Raw genomic sequence first — 20163 nt, 5'->3', positions numbered from 1 at the left:
ATTTACATTACGATTCATAACAGTAGTAAAATTACAGTTACGAAGTAGCAACGAAGATAATTTTGTGGTTGGGGGTCACCACAACATGAGGAACTGTATTAAAGGGTCGTGGCATTAGAAAGGTTGAGAACCACTTTTAGAAGATTACAACTTTAATCACTGTAATCAGTTTTTATACATTGTTAAATACATACATTTCAGTAAAATCTTAAGATATTATTTCTAAAGATTAAAAATTGTATTCAAATTATTAAATATGTGCTCATGATACAAAAGTTTGAAAACATTGAAATCTTTGAGAGAAAAGGAGCAATAATTTTAAAACTCAGAAAAAACTAATGTGAAATTCTTATATGTTTCCTTGAGGTCATATTCCTAAGCAAAGACATAATGCAAACATGATTAGTATAGATCACACTGTATATGCCAATATCCCAGCCAACATTATATAATATGTATTTTTCCATATTACTTAAAAACTTCCAATAATTCTTTCTCAATAAAATTTTACAGTTGTAGTCACATGGGTCCTGCACAAACAAGGAAATTTCAAGGTCTTTCACTGAATATTTTTAAAAGTATTGTTATAAATAAAAATATTATCCATGTCTACCAATTGGCTATGGGTGGAATAAATTTTAAAAGTAAAAAAGAAAAAAGAAAAGTTTTAAAACTGAAGTTATTTATTTTAGTTTTTAGTGGTTTCTTTTGGATTTTCTACATACAAAATGTAAATAATTTCTCATCTTCCTAATAATTATATCTTTATTTCTGCTTTCTTTCTTTCTATGCTGGATAAATTTCCAACAAATTGCTAAATAATGATGGTATTTATATATATATATTTTTTTTTTCTCCAAAATTTCTTTATTAACATCAGATAACGTAGTTGGATGCTTTTAAACACAGATGTCATTTCAGTTTTTGTCAGTGTTTGAGAGATATAGATTCATAGAAATATCTGGCCCAGGATACAATCAAGAATTCTGGCATAAAAGTCTTTATCATGGCATATTGGAGGTGTTCAGTTGCTTAAGAATAAATCTGGACATCTCTTTTTCAGCCACTGGCTACCAAAAACTCATTGCAATGGATAATAAATGCAAACTTTGTACTTTTTCTAAAAAGCATATGATCACAGAAGTTGCTACTGATATTCTGGGTAAATAATGGAAAGAGTATGTAGTTAGAATCAGTTGTGTGTATGTCAAATAAGGTTTCCCTATGAAGCAGGGTATCTTCACCCATGGCAGTGTTTACATGCTACTAAGTGGAATTCCTGTTGTAGACCAAAGAGAACTGGAGAAAGAAAGCATCCATCTCTCTGCAATAGCATTGTGGATGCCAATATGAGTGTTTTCAACTTAGTCATTGTAAAAAAAAATAAAAATAAAAAAAGAGGAGGGGGGAGAAATATATTCCTAGTCTCACTGACCTACTATGCCTTGGGTCTAAAAGAGCTAGCAGAATCCGCAAATTTTTCAATCTCTCTAAAAAAGATGATGTCTACCAATATGTTGTGAAAAAGCCCCTCAACAAAGAAGGTAAGAAACTGAGGATCAAAGCTCCTAAGAGTCATTGTTGTATTACTCCATTCATCCTATAACACAAATGTTGGTGTCTTAATCTGAAGAAACAGTATTCTTAAAAAAAATAAAATAAGAGCCTGCTGAATATGCTAAACTTTTGGACAAGAAGAAAGAAGAAAGAAAGAAAGAAAGAAAGAAAGAAAGAAAGAAAGAAAGAAAGAAAGAAAGAAAGAAAGAAAGAAAGAAAGAAAGAAAGAAAGAAAGAAAGAAAGAAAGAAAGAAGAAAGAAAGAAGAAAGAAAGAAAGAAAGAAAGAAAGAAAGAAAGAAAGAAAGAAAGAAAGAAAGAAAGAAAGAAAGAAAGAAAGAAAGAAAGAAAGAAAGAAAGAAAGAAAGAAAGAAAGAAAGAAAGAAAGAAAGAAAGAAAGAAAGAAAGAAAGAAAGAAAGAAAGAAAGAAAGAAAGAAAGAAAGAAAGAAAGAAAGGAAGGACACAAAAGCAAAACTAAATTTAAAAAATTCCGGAACAGATTGCCAAGAGATATAGGCTGTCTTCTCTGAGCACTTCTACTCTGAAGTCTGAGTACAGTAAAAAATGAGATTTTCTAAGAGTAACAAATATAAGGGGAAGCGGGGATTTAAAGATGGTGGTGGATTAAGCGGAATTTTTTTTTTTTTTTTGCGTGATCACAAGTTTTATTTGGAAAGAGTTTTTAATTATTAAAGCTGCAAGCGAGTTCCTTTCACAATTACAGTTCTAGAGGCATGGTAATTTCAGAGATCCCAGTGTTCAAAAGTGTATTTCAAAATTAATAACAAAAACAAACCCACACCCAAATGAGAGCTCTTAGTTCTGATTGGTATGCACAACCACTGATTCCAGCTGTTCTAGGAAACAGGCCCACCATCCTTGCAAATCAGGCATAAAGGAGTCAATGCCCACAGAGGGAAAAAAGTCTTTAAATAAGTTAGCTACTTGGACATTATCCACTCCCTAGAGAATACAGTAAGATAACAAGCCTCAGTAGTGGGAAATGTGGTACAGCACCAGTTTCACAGGAAGCTTATGGGATTCTAGGGTCAGCGGTTGGCAAATCACACACAAAATAAAAGCAGTCACTAGAAGCAGAGAGAATACTGAAGGGCAGGGAGTCCCACCCAGCCTTTTACCTTGCTAACAGCAGAGGCTATGTTCTGCAGTATCTTCGGGATAACGTTTGTCACAGTTAAAAACAAAAAGAAAATCCCCCAATATCATTCCCCAGAAAGTCCATGTCTGTAAAGAAAGAGGGACCTGGTCAGGGTTCCCATGGAGGACTCTGCCTCCAATCCACTTCTGTTTCCACATGATATAAGACATCAGCCAGAGTGTGTTCTACGACAGCACCCCAGCCCATATCACTCATAGGGCGGTAAGTGAGATCCTTTGGAGAATACTTGAAGCATGGTCCAAAGTTAATGGAAACCGTGCAGCTCTTGTACAATGAGATGGCCGGAAAGTAAACCCCCTCAAAAATATCTTTGTAAGCTACTCCTTGATTGACACAATTTTTATAAAATATTATCTCACTATGGGGAGTCTGCTTTAGGCTCTTTGCTTTATCCACAAAGTCTTTTTCCTCAAAATACAAATAACTTTTGAACTTTATCAAAGCCTTATCTTTATAAGTATTGGGCAGTGACTTGGCTGTCTCTGTGTCTTCAGGAAGATTGATATAGAATCTTAGGGCATCTCCCTGCCATAGCCAGAAGAGTAGTGTTTGTCAATAGACTGGTGGAACTTGATTCCCTTTTTGCTCTGCCAAGAATAGCTAAATTTATCATAACCTAAGGGAGCTTGAAGGTTACCTAATGGCTGAGACCAGCCCAGTCTAGCAGCAGTGTCTGGTGGCATCGCATCCACCATAATTTCTAAGTACCAGGCCCCTTTCTGGACCCCATGAGAAGCCCGCACCATAGAGTAGTCCTTCTCTCCAACCACAGTCAGCCGGTCATCAGAGATCTTTAACTGGGGAGCTCGATCATGTAAGGCTAACAAAACCCATTCATACAAGCAGGCTCTGTAGAGATCTCCAGGAATAGGTTTTCCTACTCAGCAGTCAAGTTCAAGCTTCTCAGGGTCAGGGGCGTGGGGATCAGGCTCCACTAGAATATACCGATAGACCTCTTTGTTAAAAGGGTGTCCAAGGGGTAGCCATGAGGGGGAAGGCGTTGAGCAGAAAACAAAGGGTCACTCTGGGCCTTCTTGGTGGTCCCTGTGGTCCCTCCATCCTGCTGTTTGAGCTTAGCTACTCTTCCTTTTCCACTGCTTCCTGCTGCAATTCCCCCATTTAAATTCCCACTGGTATTCTCAGCACTGCTTTGTTTTTGGTTGTCATAAGCAGGACCAATATTACTAAGATCCTGATCCAAAAGGATCCTGATCCAAAAGCCCAAATTTGGGGTAATCTTCTTCTGGGTCCTTACTTCCAGGATCAGGGTGTTCTTTCACCAAGAATACATCTCTTTCTTTACTCATTGTTTTAACAATATTATTTGGCCAAGTCATTTTCTCAGGTCTTTGTCTGGTTGTCATGCACTCCCAGTATTTATCAATAAACTAGTGGCCCGGTGCACAAAATTTGTTCACGGTGGTGGGGGGAAGTCCCTCAGCCCAGCCTGCACCCTTGGGGCATGTCCGACTGCCAGTTCAGTTTAGGCCTGGGTCTAAACTGGCAGTTTGACATCCCTCTCGCAATCTGGGACTGCTGGCTCCTACCTACTCATCTGCCTGCCTGTCTAATTGCCCCTAACCCCTCTGCCTTCCTATCCAATCACCCCTAACCCCTCTGCCTGCCTGCCTGATTGCCCCTAACTGCCTCTGCCTACATGCTTGATCGCCCCCAACTGCCTTACCCTGCCAGCCTGATCTCGCCCCCAACTGCCCTCTCCTGCCAGCCTGATCGCCCTAACTGCCTCTGCCTCGGCCCCCACCACCATGGCTTTGTCCAGAAGGAAGTCAAATGTCTGGAAGATGGCCTGTTGACCCAGTCTAATTAGCATATTGCCCTTTTATTAGTATAGTTAGATTATATAGATAGGATTGCTTAAATGGGTGAGGAAAGCCTTTTTCAGCAGAAGGAGATGCTCTTGGCAGACAAAAATACATAATCCTTATATCTGGACTTATAGCCAGCTATATGCACTATACTGCCAAACCGGTCATTAAAAAATTGAACCACTTTCTTACACCTTACATCAAACAGCTATTACTCTTAAAATCCCTCCTCAGCCACCACCTTAGGTTCTGCCTTCGCAGTTCACCCAGATTAGGTTCTGATTGGTCGGTTTCTATGCCAGTCAGCGTGAAAAGCTCTGCCTCCTAGGCAGCCATTAGCTCCTCGCAGTTCACCCATATTTGGTTCTGACTGGTTGGTTTCTATGCCAGTCAGCATCTCTGAGCCTATCTCTGAGCCTGATCAGAGAGGCAGGGCTGATCAGCAGCCCCCGCAGAGGCCCAGAGACAAAGAGAGGTGAGGCTTTGAGAGGCAAGTGCTGATCAACAGCTGCCATGGAGGCTGCAGATCAGTCCCTGCCTCTCTCTCTGAGCCTCTCTCTGGGCCTCATCCACAGCCCCCGGGGCAGTCAGTGCTGGGTTGTCACAGCAACCCAGCACTGACTGCAGGACTGACTTCTGGTGTTCAGTCCAGCCTTCGGTCATTACAGATTCTGGGTTTTTATATATTAGGATGGTATGATATCCTTATCTTTGGAAAACATGGTTTTTGGATGTTCATCTTGTGTTTGGGACTGCCATGTTAGGTTGGCCAAAGCACTAAGGCACATTTCCTTCAAGTTTTCTCTCTTCCAGAGGACATAGGTATTCCCAGTATGATGGCACTCATTGCAGTGAAAACTGTAGTTGTTCATGAAAGGTAGACAGGATGAGGTATCTATGCCAAAGGTGTCTGCTGTGAACCATTTTGTACATATCCTACACTGCAGCTCTACTTCTCCCATCTGTCAGCCATTCTCTTCATCCACAAAGCCTGCTTGAGTATCCATCGCCTCTGAAGTGTCCCCAGCACCTTCTAGTGTATCTTTTCTATTAGAGGATTCTGTCTCCAAACCACCACTTACATCAACAGAGTTTGAATCCTCCCTTTCGGCCTCTCCGGAACTGGGCTCCGCTGCTGGAGCAGCAGATGGCCCCTCTCTGGCTGGAGCGGCTGCTACTGCTACCACTAGCTTTGTCTCCCCTTCCTCCATTGCTGTTTCATTTGCAGCTGCTGCTGGGCCAGGTCCTGCACACACTTTGGGTCCAGGTCCTGTTCCTGCCACTGCCATCATGGCCACCTTCTAGACTTCTCTAAGTGGAACTTTTTTGTACCTCCTCCCAGAAACAAATGGGAAATTAAACTAAATTGGGGAACAATAACCCTGAATTATCAATTGATGACTGATCTAATAGGAGACTTTTGAAAAAGAAGAACAGAAACTACCTAGAGACTAGTAGGAAGGGTGGAGTTGTGAGAGTTGATAGCCCCCGCTTCCACAGGAGGGAGGCCCTGGATGAGGAGGGACATCTCAGCTCCTGGGGTTCCCTCTGTGAGGAGTGAGGCCTGGACACCAGGCTGGAATCCCCAGTCGAGAGCACCATGGCCAGAAACAATGGCTCGTGTAACATCCAGAGATGAAAGGTGGCAGGGCTTCTACATGCTAGGGGGAGATAAAGCCTACCAGAGATAAAGACATTTTTTCTTTTATTTTTTAAAAAAACAGAGCACAGAATTTTCATTTGCAGTCATTCACCTGGGGTTTTAATGAAAAACACCAGACCATGGCCTGGGTGAGTCTATTTTGAAGAAGTGGCATTAGAAGAAGTTTAAGTTTAAAAAATTTGGCTCTCAAAAGAAATTTCAATCATTGTACTGTTGATATTTGGCTCTGTTGACTAATGAGTTTGCCGACCACTGGTTTAAGGGAACTTTGGGACATCCTGAAACATAACAATATTCATATAGTAGGGTACCAGAAGAAGAATGTGAGCAAGGGACAGAAAACCTGTTTAAAGAAATAATGACAGAAAACTTCCCTAACATGATGAAGAAAAAAGTCACACAAGTTCAGGAAGTACAGAGAGTCCCAATCAACATGAACCCAAAGAGATCCACACCAAGACACATCAGAATTAAAATGGCAATGGTTAAAGACAAACAGACCATCTTAAAAGCAGCAAGAGAGAAACAGATCATTACTAACAAGGGAGTTTCCATAAGGCTGTCTGTTGATTTCTCAACAGAAACATTTCAGGTCAGAGTAATTGGCATGAAGTATTCAAAGTATTGAAAAGCAGGGATCTGAAATGAAGACTACCCTATCTAGCAAGGCTATTATTTAAAATTGAATGTGAAATAAACAACTTCCCAGACCAAAAATAAAGAAGTGAAGTCATTCATTACCACCAAACCAGCATTGCAAAAAATGTTAAAGGGACTACTTTGAGAAGAAGAAAAAAGAACATAGGCATAAAGAAGAAAATGGCAATAAGTAAATAAACACTCATATGGGACAACAAAAATCAAAACCCAATTACAACAGGAGAGCCCAAATAATATACACAAGGGCAATTCAATAACAACCTTAAATGCATTAAATGCTACAATAAAAAAGATACAGGGTAGCTGAATGGATAAGAAAACATGAACCATATACATGTGATCTACAAAAGGCCAAACTTGGAAAAAAAAGATTTGCAGAGACTGGAAGTGGAGAGATGGGAAAAAAATATTCCATGCAAATGTAAACAGAAGAAAACATTGGGGTAGCAATACTCATATGTGACAAAATAGAGTTCAAAACAAAGGCCATTAAAGAGACAAAGAAGGTCACTACAAAATACTAAAGGAATAGATCCAACAAGAGGACATAACCCTTGTAAACATATTTGTACCCAATATAGGAGCACTAAATATATTTAAAAAACAAGCAAACACTCCTGTTGCACTTTAAGGGAGAGATTGGCAGCAATACAGTCATAGTAGGGGATTTTTTTAAATCCTCTCCCAAAGATATTTTTCCATTGATTTTTAGAGAGAGTGGAAAAGAGATGGAAAGAAAGAGAAAAATATCAATGTGAGAGAAACACATCGATTGGTTGCCTCCTGCATACATCCTGACCAGGGCCCAGGCCAAGGAGGAGCAAGCAACTCTGGGATGAGCCCTTGACTGGAATCGAACCTGGGACCCCTCGGCCCACACACCAATGCTCTATCCACTGAGAAAAACTGGATAGGGCCATAGTAGGGGATTTTAACACCACATTATCATAACTGGATAAATCTTCCAGACAAAAGAAAATCAATAAGAAAACAGTGATCTTAAATGACACACTGAATTAGATGTATTTAATTGTTATTTACAGAACATTTTATCCAAAAGCAACAGAATATACATTCTTCTCAAGTGCACATGGAACATTTTAAAGATAAGCCATATGTTAAGATGCAAAATAGCCGAAACCGGTGTGGCTCAGTGGATAGAGCATCGGCCTGCTGACTGAAAGGTCCCAGGTTCGATTCCGGTCAAGGGCATGTACCTTGGTTGCAGGCACATCCCCAGTGGGGGGTTTGCAGGAGGCAGCTAATTGGTGTTTCTCTCTCATCGATGTTTCTAGCTCTCTATCCCTCTCTCTTCCTCCCTGTAAAAAAAAATCAATAAAATATATTTTAAAAAAAGATGCAAAATAAATCATAACAAATTCAAGAAAACTGAAATCATAAAAAGCATCTTCACAGATCAAGAAGACATGAAATTAGAAATCAATTAAAATAAAAAAACTCAGAAACACTCAAACACATGGAAACTAAATAGCATGTTATTAAATAATGGGTGGGTTATTGAGAATATAAAGGATAAAGGAATAAATAAAAAATTCACTGTAGCACTGGCTAATGTTGCTTAGTGGTAGAGTATCAGTCCATAGGCTTGATTCCAGATCAAGTTTCATTATCTGGCCCCATGCAGAAGGTAAGCACTCGATGTGTGTCTCCTTCTCCCCCCCCCCCCCCCCCGCCTCCCTTTCACTCCCTCTAAAAATCAGTGGAAAAAGAATATCTTCAGGTGAAGATAAACAGAAACAATAAATTACCTGGAAACAAACAAAAATGACCACAAAACAATTCAAAATATATGGGACACAGCAAAGTAGCCCTGAAATGGATATTCATAGTATTACAGGCCTACCTCATGAGGCAAGAAAAATCTCAAATAAACAATCTAACACTACAACTAAAAGAACTAGAAAAAGAACAACAAGAAAAGCTCAGAGTAAGCAGAAGGAAGGAAATAATAAAGGTCAGAGCAGAAATAAATGACATAGTGTCTAAAATGGCAATACAAAAGATCAATGAAACCAAGAGTTGGTTCTTTGAAAAAATAAGCATGTTTGATGAACCTTTAGCTAGCCTCACATAAAACTAAGAGAGGGGAACCATATAAATAGAAAAAAAAGAATGAAAGAAGAGAAATAACAACTGACATCACAGAAACACAAAGGATTGTAAGAAAATACTATGCACAACTCTATCCCAACAAATTGGACAACCTGGGTGAAATGCATGAATTCCTTGAAACATACAATCTTTCAAAACTGAATCAGCAAGAATCAGAAAACCTGAATAGACTCATAACACCTAATGAAATTAGAGCAGTAATCAAAAAACACCCAAAGAACAAAAGTCCTGGAGCAGATGGCTTCACAGGTGAATTTTACCAAATTTCAAATAATTAAAACCTATCTTTCTCAAACTATCCCACAAAATCAAGAAGAAGAAAGACTTTAAACTCTTTTACTAGGTCAGAATTATCATAATAAAAAACAAAACAAAACAAAACAAATAAAGACACCCCAAAGAAATAAAGTTCTAGGCCAATATCCTTGATGAACATAGATGCTAAAATCCTCACCTCAGTAAAATATTAGCAAACTGGATCCAGCAATATATAAAGAAAAAATCATACTCCATGATAAAGTGAGATTTATTCTTTTGGGGGATGCAAGGCTGAAACAATATTTGCAAATCAATAAATATGATACATCACATAAACAAAATGAAAGATAAAAATCACATGATCATATCAATAGATGCAGAAAAAGCTTTTGATAAAATCCAGCACCCATTTATAATAAAAACTCTCAGCAAAGTAGGAATAGAGGCATTATCTCTCAACATAATAAAGGCCCCATATGAAAAATCTATAGTGAATATCAAACTCAATGGTCAAATCTGAAAGTATTCCCCTTATCATCAAGAACAAGACAGGAATGTCTGCTTTCACCACTTTTATTTAACATAGTGCTGGAAGTCCTGACCACAGCAATTAGACAAGAAGAAATAAAAGGCATCCAAATTGGAAAGAAGGAATTAAAACTGTCATTATTCTCAGATGTGACATGATATTGTACATAGAAAACCCTATAAAGAATCCACCTAAAACTACTAGATCTAATAAATGAACTTAGCAAAGCAGCAGGGTACAAACTGATGCCATCTAGAAATCAGTGGCATTTTTATACACCAACTAGAGTCCTGGTGCATGAATTCATGCACAGGTGGGATCTGCCTGGCCCACTTCAATGGGGGCCCATTAGGGGTGGGGCCAGCCAGGGATAGGAGCCATGGGCAGTTGGCTGGTCAGCCCCACCCCCAATCGGGTTTTTGGGGGTCGTTTGGGGGTGGGGCTGGCCAGGGGGAGGGGCCGCAGGAGGGCTCCAGGGTGTGTCCAGCCCTTCTCACTCAATCCAGATCAGCTGGACCCCAGCAGCAAAGTAACTTACTGGTCAGAGGGTCTGCCCCTGGTGGTCAGTGCACATCATAGCGAGCAGTTGATTGGCCTTTGCATATCATTAGCACATTATGTTTTGATTGGTTGAATGTATGACCTGATGACCAGACACTTAGCATATTAGGCTTTTATTATATAGGATAACAAACTCTCAGAAAGAGATACCAAGGAAACAATCCTATCTATTATCACAACAAAAAAATAAGGTACCTAGTAATAAACTTAAACAAGAAGGCAAAAGACCTGTACTCTGAAAACTATAGGACATTGAAGAAAGAAATAGAGGAAGATGCAAGCAAGTGGAAGCATATACCATGTTCATGGATTGGAAGAATTAACATCATTCAAATGTTCATATTACCCAAAGTAATCTATATATTCAACACAATCTCTATTAAAAACACCAATGGCATATTTCACAAATCTAGAAAATATATCCCAAAAATTTATATGGAAACAAACAAACAAAAAAGACTCTGAGTAGCCTCAAATTTCATGAGAAAGAAGAAAAAAAGTTGGAGGAATCACAATACCAAATATCAAGCTATACTACAAAGTCATTGTAATCAAAATAGTCTGGTACTGGCACAAGAACAGGCACACAAATCAATGGGACAGAACAGAGAGCCCAGAAATCAACCCATGCATTTATGGTCAATTAATATTTGACAAAGGAGGCAAGAACATATCATGAAGTAAAGACACTTTCTTCAATAAATGGTATTGTAAAAATTGGACAGGTACATGCAAAAAAATTCAACTAGACCATCAACTTACACCATACACAAGAATAAACTCACAGGGGAAAAAAATAAACAGATAAGATTACATCAAACTAAAAGGCTTCTGCACAGCAAAAGAAACCACCAACAAAATGAAAAGGGAACCCAAAGTAAGGGAAAAAATATTCATCAATGATTAATCTGATAAGGAGTTAATCTCCAAAACATGAATAACTAATACAACTCAAAACCAGAAAGACAAACAATCCAATTAAAAAATGGGCACAGAATATGAATAGACATTTCTCCAAAGAGGACATAGAGATGGCCAATAGACATTTGAAAAAATGCTCAATGTCACTAATCATCAGGGATATGCAAATTCAAACCACAATGAGATATCACTTTATACCTGCCAGAAAGGCTACCATTAATAAATTAACCAACAATAAATACTAGCCAGGATGTGGGGATACAGACTGATGCAGCCACTGTGGAAAACAGTATGGGGTTTCCTCAAAAAATTAAAAATGGAACTGACTTTGACCCAGCCATTACACATCTAGGAATATATTCTAAGAATCCCAAAACACCAATCAGAAAAAATATATGCACTCCTACATTCATAGCAATCTTATTTACAAAAGCCAAGATCTGGAAACAGCCCAAGTGTCCATCAGTAGATGAGTGGTTAAAAAAAATTGTGATACAATTGCACAAAGGAATTCTACACAGCTGTAAAAAAATAAATAAATAAATAAATATAAAAGAACTCTGGCATGACCAGTGTGGCTTCTTAGTGGTTGAGCATCGAACTATGAGACAGGTAGTCATGAGTTCAATTTCCAGGCAGGGCACATGCCTGGGCTGTGGCCTCAATCCCCAGTAGGGAGCAAGCAGGAGGCAGCCAATCAATGATTCTCTCTCATCATTGATGTTTCTCTCTCTTCCTCTCCCTTCCTCTCTAAACTCAATAAAAATGTTTTTTTAAAAAGGAACTTTGACCCTTTGTGACAGCATGAATGGACCTGGAGATTATTATGCTACATGAAATAAGCAAGTCAGAGAAAGACAAATAACATATGATATAATTAATAATAAACTGACACACAAAATAGAACCAGAGGCATGGATTCATGGAACAGTCTAACAAATGTCAGAGGGGAGTTGGTGGAGGGACTGGAGAAAAGAAGGGATTATCTAAAGAATATATATGCATATCCCATGGAAACAGACAATACTGTGGTGCAGGCCAAGGTAGGTGGGAGCAGATGCTGGGTAGATGTAGGCAAAAGGGGGTAAAATGGGCGACATCTGCAATAGTGTCAATAACATGAAGGTTTTTTTTAAGTGTAAAAAATCCTATATAATAAAGCCTAGGTGGCATCACGCCCTCGCGCAATGCCCTCATGTGATGTCGTCATAAGATGGCCGCCACAAGATGGCAATTGTGGATGATCAGGCTGGCAGGGAAGGGCAGTTGGGGGTGATCAGGCTGGTAGGGGAGGGTAGTTTGGGACGATTGGGCTGGCAGGGGACGAGTTAGGCATCAATCTGGCTGGCAGGGGAATGGTTAGGGGATGATCAGGCTGGCAGGCAGAAGCAGTTAGGAGCAATCAGACAGGCAGGCAAGCAGTTAGGAGCCAGTGGTCCCGAATTGTGAGAGGGATATCTGACTGCAAGATCAGGCCTAAACCGGGAGTCGGACATCCCCCTAGGGGTCCCAGATTGGAGAGGGTGCAGGCCGGGTTGAGGAACAACCCCCGTGCACACATTTTGTGCACTGGACATCTTGTAGGTAAATAAGATCAAACATTAAAACAAAAATTCTGGCATAACAATGGGTCAACTATCCACAGGATCACATTTAGTTTTAGCATTATGTTTGGGTCAATACCAGGAGAATTTGAGAGTTATCCCAAAGGCCTTATGTTCAGAAAGTCTTTGGGGGTGCATTCTAATCTACACTAATAAATGGGTAATATGCAAATTGGTCGGGATGCTCTCATGCAATGACCTAACAGCAGGCTGTGTGGGATGACCAGGCCAGCAGTGAGGGCAGTGAGGGGCGAGCAAACAATTGAACAGCAGGCTGCTTGGGGCAGTGAGGAGCAACCAGGCTGGCAGAAAGGGGCAGTGAGGGGCAATGAATCTGGCATGGGGGGGAAGTTCGGGGGCAACCAGTCTGGCAGGAAGGTCAGTGAGGGGTGACCAGGTTGGCAGGAGGGCAGTAAGGGCTAACCAGACCAGCAGGGGGGGCAGTTGGGGGTGATCAGGTATGTGGGGGGGGGGAAGTTGGGGGTGACCAGGCTGGTGAGGGGATGCAGGGAGGGGCGACCAGGCCAGTGGGGGGGGGCAGTTAGGGGTGACCAGGCTGGCAGCGGGGGGCAGTTGGGGGTGACCAGACCAGCAGGGGGAGGGCAGTTAGGGGTGACCGAGAGAGAGAGAGAGAGAGAGAGAGAGAGAGAGAGAGAGAGATTGATATGAGAGAGAAACATCCATTTATTACCTCCCACCACCCATATGTGCTCCAACTGGGGATGGAACCTGCAACCTATGTATGTGCCATGACCAGGAATTGAATCTCCAACCTTTGTTGTATGGGATGACATTTCAACCACCTGAACCACATGGCCAGAGCTCTACTTTTTTTCTTTTATACCATGTTCTACTAGCTAAATCCAGCAAGAAAAAAATAATTCTAATTTGATTATGACAGAAGTTATTATCAGTGAACTCCCAGTCACTGGATGTATCTAAATAGGATCAGGATGATAATGATTGGCAATTTTCTTTAGAGGGATTGAAATATCAAAAGGCTGATTAGATTTTATGACCTATAGTGTCATTACCAATAATGAGAGGTTTTTATTTTTATTTTTTAAATCATAAATGTTCTTGACATCTACCATGTTTCATTTATCTATTACAGAATAACAAATCACTCCAAAACTTATTACATTAAAAAAAAAACAATTTTAATATGCTCAGTGTCTGTGATCAGAAATTATGGCATGGTGGGCATGGTTTACATTCTCTTTTCATGATTTTTGAGGTCTCCATAAAATAGAAACAATACAAATAACATTATCTACCTACAATTCAATAAAATAGAAATTAAAACAAAAGAAAAGAAACAAAACGCCCCAAATCCAAAACCAAAATGTCTATTCCACTTGGAATTAAAACAAACAACCCAAAATACCTCTCCATGAGGTTTCTTGGATAAAAAGTAATAATCCTATATAACAAAGAGTTAATATGCAAATTGACCATCACTCCAACACACAAGATGGTCACCCCCATGTGGTCAAAGATGGCCACCCCCATGAGGACACAAGATGGACGCCACAAGATGACCAGCAGGGGAGGGCAGTTGTGGGCAACCAGGCCAGCAGGGGAGGGCAGTTAGAAGGGACCAGGCCTGCAAGGGAGGGCAGTTGGGGGCAATCAGGCCTGCAGGGGAGGGCAGTTAGGGGTGAATGGGCCAGCAAGGGAGGGCAGTTGGGGGCGACCAGGCCTGCAGGGGAGGACAGTTCGGGGGGGCCCAGGCCTGCAGGGGAGGGCAGTTGGGGGGACCAGGCCGGCAGGGGAGGGCAGTTAGAGGCAATCAGGCCAGCAGGGAAGGGCAGTTAGGGGTGACCGGGCCAGCAAGGTAGGAAAGTTGGAGGTGATCAGGTCTGCTCAAGAGGACAGTTAGGGGCGACCAGACTGTCAGGGGAGGGCAGTTAGGGGTTACCAGGCAGGCAGGGGAGGGCAGTTAGGGGCAATTGGGCCAGCAGGGGAGCAGTTAGGCATTGATCTGTCTGGCAGGGGAGTGGTTAGGGATGATCAGTTTGGCAGGCAGAAGTGTGGTGAGTGGCAACCAGTCAGGCAAGCAGGCGAGCGGTTGGGAGCCAGCAGTCCTGGATTGTGAGAGGGATGTCCCAGATTGGAGAGGTGCAGGCTGGGCTAAGAGACACCCAGCCTGTGCATGAATTTTGTGCACTGGGTGTCTAGTAATAATAATAACAATAATATTTTTGAAAAGCACACTGAAATCACAGAATTTCTAAAACTTATATATAGTGAAAATACTACATTTTAAAATCTATGATATAGTTAAAGTAGTTATTTAAAGAATATTCACAATTTTACATAACTATATCTATAAAAATGATATACTGTCTCACTCAACTTGAGGAATACAACAAAAATTAAGCAAAAGAAAAAGCACAGAAGAAACATTATACAGAAAAAACTGGAAACTTATGAAGTTGGATAAGTTAAAATTTTGCAGATAAGCTGCCAGGCAGTGTGTGAGAACAATTAGCCAGGCACTAAAGGATTCAGAAAAGGACACCTTTATTGCAGATGCACTAGGGTGGTGACTCAGGAGAGTCAGTCTCCAAAGCCTGAGCATTGAATGTGGGGGATCTTTCCCTTTTATCTCCTTAGTTTCTTTGTCTCCCAAATATGGACCAGGCTTCCAGATTTTTGAGGGCTTTGCAGCCCCACATGGGTTGGAATGGGGGGAGTGAGATTACACCCAAAGGCCTGGCCTGGCTGGTGCTAGCACTGCCAACTCCCTCTGGGGGTTGTGTATGGTTCATGGTTTATGGTCTCTATAAAGTGGAAGTATTCTGGGAAACAAGTTCTGCAAGGCTGGACAAGCATTAATGATAAGAATGGGGCTTAATTATACTAGCAAGAATGTGCATCAGAATACTGGTTACTGGCACAGATTCAGATTGCTAGCCCCCCAGTTGTCTTATAGTTTACCTCATTCCCCCCTCTTGGTTCTTAAGCTAGCCTTAGCCTTGGGGATTCTAGAAGACTCAGGAATTGGGGATAGGGTTGCTGACTGCTCTAGCTGCTTCCTGCTGAGGAGGGACATCATTATGGGGGTTCAGCAGCTTGAGTCTTCTTCATATTCCCTGAGAGGGTTGTAATGGTACTTTGATTTCCTGGCTTGTAGCACCATCTGGAGCTTGAAGGCTTCTAAGCAAGAGGAAAAAAAGTGGGTGAGAAAGTTAAGAATGCAGGGACCAAATAAGAGTGCAAGTAATATTATAAGGAGGGGCCCTGATAGGGGCAAAAGCTGTGACAGCCAATGAAGATTTCCAAGCCGTGAATCCCAAGAATTAGATGCATTTTCCAAGAGTTTCTTGACCCATTCTCTTAGTTGTTGAGCTATGTTCCCTACTACCCCTGACTGGTTTGTATAGAAGCATCACTCCTCATTTAAGAATAAGCAGATTCCACCTTTCTCAGCCATAATTAAGTCTAATCCTCTAAGGTTCTGTAATACTATGGCTGCTAAGGAATCTATCTGATCCTGGAGTTCTATTAGAGATTAGGTTACTTGCTCTATATTATCTGCTAGACTTTTGGAGAGGGTTTGGTAGTAAGAGGTGGAGGTTGATATTCATCCAACTCCTGAGCCTACTCCTGCTGCAACCCCCAACCCAAGTAGAAGAGGTATAATCTGAATGGCTCTCTTGGAGTGAGAGTAGGCTGTTAAGGGCATTTCTAGGGATTGATTACCAGGGATAATATTAATCTGAGGCATTAAAAAGGCAAGGATACAACTCCCTGTCCAACTGCCAGGGAGGCACAAGTAAGCATTTGTTCCACAGATGAAGAAGATTCCAGGTGCTGGTTGGCACCAGACTGAGTTCCATTCTTGATATCCACCTCTGTCAACCGTGGCAGGACATATGTGCTTGGGAACGTTCCCCACAAACTCCATCCCTTTGCTGTTTAGGAATCACATAGGAGCTGCCTGGGATAATTCAACATTTGTAACTGTGGGGCCGCCTGTTCCAAGTCCTGCAGAGTGAGAAAGATTAACAAGGATCTCTAAGGACACAGGAGTGGCTAGGTATTGGGGAGAAGTTAAAGATAAGCACATCCAGAATTCCTTGACCATAGCCGTATTTTTGAGGTTGAGTAGATGGTAAGTAGTGTTTAGTATCTGATACAGCCAGGGGTCCAGGTCATGGGACAGCCTGGACCCTGTCCCTTTTTGTTTTTTCCTATCTGGTGGCCCAGGGTTATTTTTAGATCCCTTTTTTGCCATGGTATCCACAGCATATGTTTTGAAAATTGAAACCTATGCCGTCATTTTTCTTCATAAATGAGCTAGTTGAGGTTGTAGACAGGTACCAATTGGCTCCTTTGATATAAATTCTCTCTTGCCATTCCCAGTAAGTGGCAATGTCTTGGTAACAGGCAGGATTGTAATCAGTGAGATTCTGGGTCTGGCCCTCCTTAAAACATAAACATTCTGTCCTGGGATGGTTGTCGGGACTCCACCTTGGACGGCCAGCTAAGATACCAGACAAGAAGGGGAGGGCAATTAGTGACAGTAAAAGAAATTGCCTCATTTTGGCTGGGGACAGCAATAAATTCCTTTGCTGTGTAGGAGGTAGTAATTTATAGTGTTTCTGTGTCCCAGCAAGGGCAGAAATGTTCTCCTCCTGGTACTAGTCTACGGTTCTGACGACACTCATAAAAAGACAAAATAACAATTATTAGGAAGATAAAAACAATGATTATCCAGAAATACCAATACTTTTAGGAGGAGATAAGAAAGAAATATCAGTGTAAGGAAGAATTCAGCAGGGTGTTATCTGAATTCCTTGGAACAGGTTGGTCAGCCAAGTGTGCTGTCTTCTTGAGGGTGATCTGCAGTGGGTGTTTCTGGTTGGAGGTCACCTTCCACTCAGGCTGGGCATCACTCAGCTGATGGGCTGCTTTCACCCATGAGTGGTGTATCCAGGTGTTCAATCCTGCAACCTTGAGAGCTGTGGGGATGGTTAGTATGACTGGGTAGGGTCCCTTCCAAGTTGGCTTAAGGGGCTCCTTTTTCTAATCCTTTACTCAAGCCTGGTCTCCAGGCTTATGAGGGTGCAAGCTGTTCCTAGAGAGATGGGCAATCGGTCAATAGCCCATCTGTGGACTTCCAAGATAGTTTTCCTGAGTCCTTATAATTGCTTCTGAATTTCTAAGTTTCCTATTCCTCCAAATCTCCCTTTGGCTGAATTAAATGAGGGGGTCTGCCATATAGAATTTCAAAGGGAGAGAAATCTACCTGGGCCCTTGGGACACAGTGTACCCGCAGGAGTATAAGAGGCAAGATATCTGTCGAAGGTAAGGTTGTCTCTTGACATAGCTTAGCCATAGCCTGCTTGAGAGTCCGGTTCATGAGCTCTACTTTCCCTGATCTCTGGAGCCTGTAAGCAGTATGCAAGTTCCACTTAATTCATAAGGCCTTAGCTACTTGCTGTACTACTTCAGCTACAAAGGCTGGGCCATTACCTGACCCTATGGTTAGAGGCATTCCATACTGTGGAATTATGTCCTTTAACAATTCCTTAGTGACTTCTCTTGCCTTCTCTGTGCTAGTAAGATATGCTTTGACCCAGCCTGAAAAAGTGCACATACCTGGTAAAGACTAGGAGATATTTATTCCCTCTATGAGGCCCTATTTCTGTAAAATCTACCTCTGAGTCCTCAAAGAGAGCTTGCCCACAGCGCTGTACTACCATTGGTCCTACAGAACCCTGTTTGGTATTGTTCTGTGCACAGAGGAGGCAGCGCTGAGAGACTGAGGCACGTAAAGAGAGAAGGGCAATTAGGTAGTATCTGCTTAACAAAGCTTTTAGAGCAGTCTTCCCTAAATGAGTAAGTTCATGCTGCCGGAGGACTACCTTATGGGCTAACTATTCTGGCAAAGGCATAGCGCAACATAGACCCTATGATCTGGGAGTATCCACCAATCTTCCTTCGTCCTCTTACCCCCTTCTTGCTGGGCATATTCCTCTTTCTGAGGAGTATATTTCAGAGGCTTAAGTAATTCAGGAGCCAACATGATCTGCTGCAGCACTACTTGTTCTTTAGCAGTTAGCTTAGCTACTGTGTCTGCACAATGGTTTCCTTCTGACACTGAGTCCTTCCCTTTTTGGTGACCTTTACAGAGGATGACTGCTACTTCCTTGGGTTCCCAGACTGCTTCCAGTAATTTTAGGACTTCATTCTGGTTTTCTTATTCCTTTCCCTCCAGTGGTCAGGAGTCCTTTCCTTGTATATAGCCCCATGGATATACAGGATGGCAAAGGCATAGCGCAACTTGGTGTAAATGTTAGCATGCTTTTCCTTGCTGAGTTATAAGGCTCTGACCAGAGCCCAAAGTTCTGCCCTCTTCACTGACCATCATTCAGGCAGAGTCTGTGCCTCTACTGTCTCAAAGTCTGATATTACTGGATATCCGGCTTGTCTTTTACCTTCATCTAGGAAGCTGCTTCCATCTGTGTAAAATACCAGGTCAAGATTCTGCAGAGGCCTGTCTGTTAGATCTGGCCAGCTGGAATAAACCTCCTCTAGAACTTCTAGGCAATCATGCTCAGGGTCTCCCTCAGTGATGGGTAAGAAGGTGGCAGGATTAAGAGTTCTCACTGCTTTTAATCATTCCTGAGGATTTTCACATAGAAGCCCTTGGTATTGAGTCATTTGAGCAAGAGTTAGCCAGTGTTGCCCCCTAGCTTCCATTAGGGTTACAACAGCATGAGGTACTTGAACATTTAAGTTCTGTCCCAGGGTAAGGTTATCCGCTTCTCTGACTAATAATGCTGTGGCTGCAAAGGCCCTGAGACATGGGGGCCACCTGGAGGCAACCAGGTCAATCTGTTTGGAAAGATAGGCTACTGGTCTTTGTCAGGGTCCAAACTCCTGGGTTAGAACTCCTAGGGCTACCCTGTTGTTCTCATGAATGAAGAGGTTAAAATCCTGTGTCATATCTGGGATCCCTAGTTCTGGGGCCTCAGTGAGCTTTGCCTTATGGTGGTGAAGGCCTTTTCCTGCTCAGGACCCCAGTCAATGGGTGCCTTCTCCTCTCCTTTTAAAGCTTCCTAGAGAGGCTTAGCTAGATCTGACAACCCTGGGATCCAAATTCAACAAAACCCTGCTGCTCCCAGAAATTCCTGAATCTGCCACTAGGTTCTGGGGACTGGAATAGCACATACTGCCTGCTTCCTTTCAGTCCCTAGTCTTTGTTTCCCTCAGGTGATTCAGAAACCTAGGTACTTGACTTCTCTCTGACAGATTTGT

At 41.7% G+C, this 20163-nt stretch overlaps 2 pseudogenes across 2 annotated transcripts; one reads left to right on the top strand and one right to left on the bottom strand.

Moving 5' to 3' along the window:
• The first annotated feature begins 1089 nt into the window (after positions 1 to 1089).
• On the top strand, positions 1090 to 1707 carry LOC307096779 (small ribosomal subunit protein eS6-like; annotated as a pseudogene). The gene has a single exon. The product of its transcript is annotated as a small ribosomal subunit protein eS6-like (transcript).
• Positions 1708 to 2823: 1116 nt separating this feature from the next.
• On the bottom strand, positions 2824 to 5851 carry LOC307096517 (set1/Ash2 histone methyltransferase complex subunit ASH2-like; annotated as a pseudogene). Its single transcript has 2 exons — positions 5255 to 5851; positions 2824 to 4124 (listed from the first exon to the last, which is right to left on the bottom strand). The product of its transcript is annotated as a set1/Ash2 histone methyltransferase complex subunit ASH2-like (transcript).
• Positions 5852 to 20163: the final 14312 nt, after the last annotated feature.

The sequence above is a fragment of the Cnephaeus nilssonii genome (genome assembly GCF_951640355.1).
Source record: "Cnephaeus nilssonii genome assembly, chromosome: 3".
Lineage (NCBI taxonomy): Eukaryota > Metazoa > Chordata > Mammalia > Chiroptera > Vespertilionidae > Cnephaeus > Cnephaeus nilssonii.
This window is presented reverse-complemented; position numbering and strand designations above follow the sequence as displayed.